General features: G+C 43.3%; 1 long non-coding RNA gene across 1 annotated transcript in view; it reads left to right on the top strand.

Annotated features, from left to right (window-relative positions):
- LOC101845223 overlaps positions 1 to 4,756 on the top strand; it is a 57,690-nt gene extending 52,934 nt beyond the window's left edge. Inside the window, exon 3 of the long non-coding RNA XR_004858227.1 lies at positions 3,853 to 4,756. This is a non-coding gene — a long non-coding RNA (uncharacterized LOC101845223). The remainder of the gene's footprint in view (positions 1 to 3,852) is intronic.
- The last annotated feature ends 664 nt before the right edge of the window (positions 4,757 to 5,420 follow it).

Raw genomic sequence — 5,420 nt, 5'->3', positions numbered from 1 at the left:
ACTGTTCAGGGAAGGAGCAGATGCTCGCGACGAGAGAAAGTGTTTCCCTCTGACAAACATGTTCCGCCCTCTTGTATTCTCCTCTTTCCCGTCCCTGTCGCCCCTTCCCAAGCGCCGAATTCACGCAAATCAATAGACAGAGCATTCCGTGACCCACACAAAACAAGACTTAATATTTTCCATTCAGAGCGCTAAAACCATCTCATTTAGCGCCAGTCCCCGCTAATGCCTCTGGACTTCCCTGCGACGCCTGCTCAAAATCCGCCAGCGGGGAGCGAATCTGGCAAATACTGACATGAATTGTTTTACTGCCAGCCTAGGGCGGTGCCTCGCCCCGGACCACTGCATTACAAGCCTGGCTATTGAGTAATCCAGCCCCACTCCCTTGCTTTATTTTAGGTTTTCTTTTCTTCTTCTTTTTGGTTCTTTATGATCAACCTTCGGGGGAGTCAATATGTTGTTTTTGTTGTTGCCTTTAATATTGCTGTTGTTGTTGTTGTTGTTGTTGTTGTTGTTGTTGTTAATGCTGATACTACTGTCGCTGCTATTGTTGTTTGGGGACGGGTCGTGGTGATGGTGTCGTTCACAGTCCCAAGAAAATGGGTCAACTGGTCCATTACCGTCCCGTCAATCAAATGATTCTCTACGTCAGCTTTCCATCTTAACCTGTTTCTAGTGACCTTCTTTTAGAGCCGTTATTATTCTGTTGTCCTTAAGCCTCGGAGATTTCATGGTAACTGGGTTGGCTTTCCAGTACACCGTGCTCTTCTATTTCTGAAATTCGCTTGGATGGACTTTAAAAAAGGCTTGCTTTATACTAGTTTTCAAATCCTGACGAAAGTTTGCTTTTTGTAGTCCGCTTTCGGCTACCAACCGCTGTTGACCTTTTTTTCACAGAATGCTACTAAAATTGAATCCACATTCAAATATTCTTTTACCCCACAATTTGTTTTTTTGTGATTCTCTTAAGGACCCAGCATTAAAGTTTTGTTTCCTCCTGCCTGGAAATGTTTGGGAACATGTTGTTTTTGCTCCAGTTGTCAGCCTGTCAGTTTCGTGATTCCACCCGATGGCTTTCTTTCTGCACCAGTTTTTGTGGCCTTCTTTTTAGACCCATTTACGTTTTGCTTAGGTATTTGAAAATATTCTGTTTTGCTTTTGCCGCTCGCTGTGTTTCAATGTAGAATAGTTCATTATCGGCTTGTTGGTGGAGTGCTTCCACTCGTTCGTTTCCTTTCTTTTCTGATTTTTATTCTTTACCTAAAAGAAAGCTTTCATGTTGAAGGTCCCTGGGAGCAGGCATAGAAGTGTTTTGGAAGACCCATACGTCAGATATAATGCATAGGAAAATCAGTATAGGGCGGTCATTAAAAGTAAAAGTAAAATGGAAAGCAAAATTCATAGTGGATGTGCATGCCTCTCTCCACGCATACTTCACATTGATGAAATATAGAACTGAGGGTGTTTTCGTATGGTTTCTAGCTGTAGAATATTGTGTACTGCTGAATGAAACACACCGCAAAGAAGAGTGCACAAATATATGTCTGTTCTCGATGACGTGAAAGCAACCCGCTGATAAAAGCGTTTTGTCTTCTTTCTCAGGTACAGTTTAAAAAAAAAAAATAGCAATATTTGTTTCCACTCCTTTAATGCCTGATAAATAGGTTTGCTGTCTGAAGCACAATAGCATAGAAGTATGCTCTGCCGCTGTTGCATGTGGTTTGTTATTATTATATCTCAGACTGTAGAGTAAACCACCCGATCTTTGATGCAACTCAATTTTTTTTCTGGATGATGTTTTCTTTTATAGCTTTGGCCTGTGGCGTGCAGTGCAACGGTTGCCAGGGGTAACCCATTACGTGTCGATAGTACTCACACGCTGAAATTTTGTTCAGTTAGGCTTGAGGGCGGGCCGAGTGTCAGATATTTGAGTACTTCGAAACTGATAAGGGCTTACTTTGCCTCAAAATGTCAATCCATTTGTTTGAACATCATCATCGTGACGAAGTGCCAGATCTGAAGAAGACACCGGCTATCGTGTTTGGCAAATCAACTCTGTGCTCGGATGCTCTTATTGTGAACAAACCAGCCAAATTAGACAAGGTAGAATGTCCCATAACTGAGCACCCAAGCGCGTGCTAACACCGTAAACGAATAGAAAATTACCCCCCCCCCCAAAAAAAAAAGGTGCTATGCAAAATTTTAACGTCTTCATCAACAGCTTAACTTGAAGTAAAGCGCGTAAATATTTGGTTGCCCGTAACATGTCTCTTTTTTCTACTTGCGGGCTGTTTACGTGTTCTGGAGCTTTCGGGATACTTGTCGTCAACGACTTTGAACTCGCCACTCACCAGACAATAATAGGGTTGATCAATGTGCTCCTTAATTACCCGACAAAGACTCGCCTGACACCTCACTGTGTTTACACGAGGCGATCTTTCGGCTGCCGTAGCAGCTGTCGACTGCCACCTTATGTAAACGTGATCTTGTTTAAGACTTTTCTCCACTGACATCTCCACTGCTGAGTGTAAGACTCTGCCATACACGCCGCTTTTCAAATTGACGCATGGCGGAGTCTCACACTAATCACAGTGGGTGGTTGGCGGGTGCTCTGGAATGGTTTTCTTCTTCTTTCCTATCAAACATCTATCGTCTTTATCTCCCCTCCTTTTTTGTGTTGGTTACTCTCTTGTAACACCTCTAATCTTCTGCACTTTTTTGACCTTATTGTGTTGCAAGTGCCGTAAAACACTTACTGAAACTAAATCACTAATCACTAAGTAGTATGTCGTCAATCTGTTGTGTAATTGTTAACCCCCCCCCCCCCTCCAAACCCCACCATACGTGTCTAGCTCGCTAAAGGTTTGAGTCCGGTTCCATCTCGGGAGACACATTTTTCAAGATTTTTTTTTTTTTTTTTTGCTGGGACGTACCCCACCCAACCCAGCCTTGTCCAATCAGAGATTAACCAGACCCCGTTCTGCTTAGCTTACATTGTGTCAGTAGGGATACTAAGTGTTGACAGTGAAACCCACTGCCCATTTAAAACAAAATTATAGCTTAATTCAGTCGCTTCCGCCTCCACCAATCTCCCTCTCTCTCTGTCTCTCTCTTTCTCTCTCTCTCTCTCTCTCTCTCTCTCTCTCTCTCTCTCTCTCTCCCTCTCTATCTTTCTCTCTCTCTCTTTCTCTCTCTGTCTCGTTCTCTTTCTTTATTTATCGCTCTCCATGTCTATCTTCACCCGTCCATCCATCCATCCGTCCATCCATCAATCGACCCATCTTTCCGTCCATCCGGCCATCCATCCATCTATCCGTCCGTCCGTCTGTCCGTCCGTCTGTCTGTCTGTCTTACTGTCTGTCTTACTGTCTTACTGTCTGTCTGTCTGTCTGTCTGTCTGTCTGTCTGTCTGTCTGTCTGTCTGTCTGTCTCCAAACCAGATAATCTCGTATATTACCTCTCTGTTAGGGTCCCTGCTCGTGTCAGGCTGTCCATCAAACATTACCTGTTTTTGTTTTTTAATTTGTTTCAGTCGATTTTAATGGGCTATTAAAAATAAATGGATTTTAACAAGCCACAGTTAAAAACAAGAAGTAAAACGACTACATGTATTCAGTATGCAGTGTTATTATTATGCAGACGCATGCTTTTAGACACGATCTAAACATTCCGAGCTCGACACGGCACAGCTCATTCTTTGTTTTATCCGATGGAGGTGCGACGTTGCGAGGCACATACATATTACGGCGCCCCAATGTACGCGTACTTGTGGATTAAAAAGGTGTAACGAAGCATATTTATTAATCCGAGAGCTTACTTAATTTGCATTTTGTTTTTTTATCTCTTTCACAGGAATTCGATCGCTTCTACGTGAATATCAAAGAGAACGGAAAAGGCCGACGATAGTATCGGCTTCTCTCATCACCCAGCAACAGCACAACTGCCTCCCTAGCTGTCGGGAACAGGCCAAAGATATTTCCGTACGTGTGTGGATAAGAATAACCGGAGTCGATTTGTTTACTGTTATCCAATTGGGTGCTCGCTTCTACTGGGATAGCCGTGCGCATGTAACGCGTTTCTCAGCTGGAGGCAGACAACACTTTGTAATTTTTACTTTGTGTTTTTAAGAGTCACTTACAACTGTTTGTTCTTTAGTTTGGCTTTCGAACGGCCTGGCAACAGTCATCTAGCTCTCGGCATTGGAGCTGAACAGGACAGCTGACTCATTCTTGTTTTGTAGATTGTGGTGAACAGAAAATTATCACACACTGTAAAACTCACAGGGAATCTTTGGAGGCGAGTCAAGAAAAGCTGCGAAGGTATTCTGTCTTTTGTGGATAGGAACAGTACACACACAACTTGAGGTGAAGCCCGAAAAGAGACAAGAGGCTAAGCGTGAGCGCGCGCGCGTGAGTGTGTGTACGTAGCAGGCTACTGCGGTGCTCGCTCGCCTGTGTGACCGGCTCTGATTGATCCCCTTGAGCGCGGGGCACGTGTATTGGTCAGCTGGTCAGGTATACTGTTGTTCTTCCAGGGCTACCCCGGGTAGTTGCATTCACCGCCGCTCACCTCTAGTGCGCTGGCAGGAGCCTGTTGCTTATCTCTTTTCAAGACGCGAATGAGAATACCACGTCTGAGAAATACAAAGAAAACTTTTTAGAAAGGTATCTCTGAAAGAAATTATAAAGAAAGTACTTTTTGTAATCGACAGAGATTACCGTTTCTGTATAAAAAAGAGAGAAAACTATCTTTCAGATAAGCAAAACGAGAGAGAAAAAACAAGAACGATGGTGTCTGCTTGTGGATTATCTTCGACTTTTGACAGTGGACTCCGATCCTACGGAACGAGGATGTTTGCAGTGCATCTACTCTTCTGTTGCCTGGTTACAGCGTCATGCCTGCTTCCGGTGTCGTCCATGGAGCAGAAGTCATGTGACACGGTCACCAAACTGTATGCCCCTGGTGAGTATTCTAATGTACATCTTGGTTCTTTTTTTTAAAGCAACACATTTACTGAAAAAATATTAACATTCATGCACACACACACACACACACACACACACACACACACACACACACACACACACACACACACACACACATCTAAATTAATGATAAGCCACTCATGGATGCAGTTTTTGCGTAGATTTACCGGCTGAATAATATTGCAGAATGTAGAAATATTTCCAAGGGATATAAGCGTTTTAATAATATTATTCATAGTTACCGCCCTTGAAATACTATTTTGACTTCAAGACCAATGACACGATACTCCTGTTCCTTCAAATGGTCCAGTTTCCGTTTTCAACCCAAAGGTTAAGTTTTAGTAAGAGTTTCACGACGCTTGGCAAAAAATAGGTCATATAAGCGGATGATTAGAGGTATAACTATCTAGTGTAACGTATAGGCGTACCCCCCCC

This window comes from Aplysia californica, unplaced genomic scaffold (assembly GCF_000002075.1).
Source record: "Aplysia californica isolate F4 #8 unplaced genomic scaffold, AplCal3.0 scaffold00044, whole genome shotgun sequence".
NCBI lineage: Eukaryota > Metazoa > Mollusca > Gastropoda > Aplysiida > Aplysiidae > Aplysia > Aplysia californica.
This window is presented reverse-complemented; position numbering and strand designations above follow the sequence as displayed.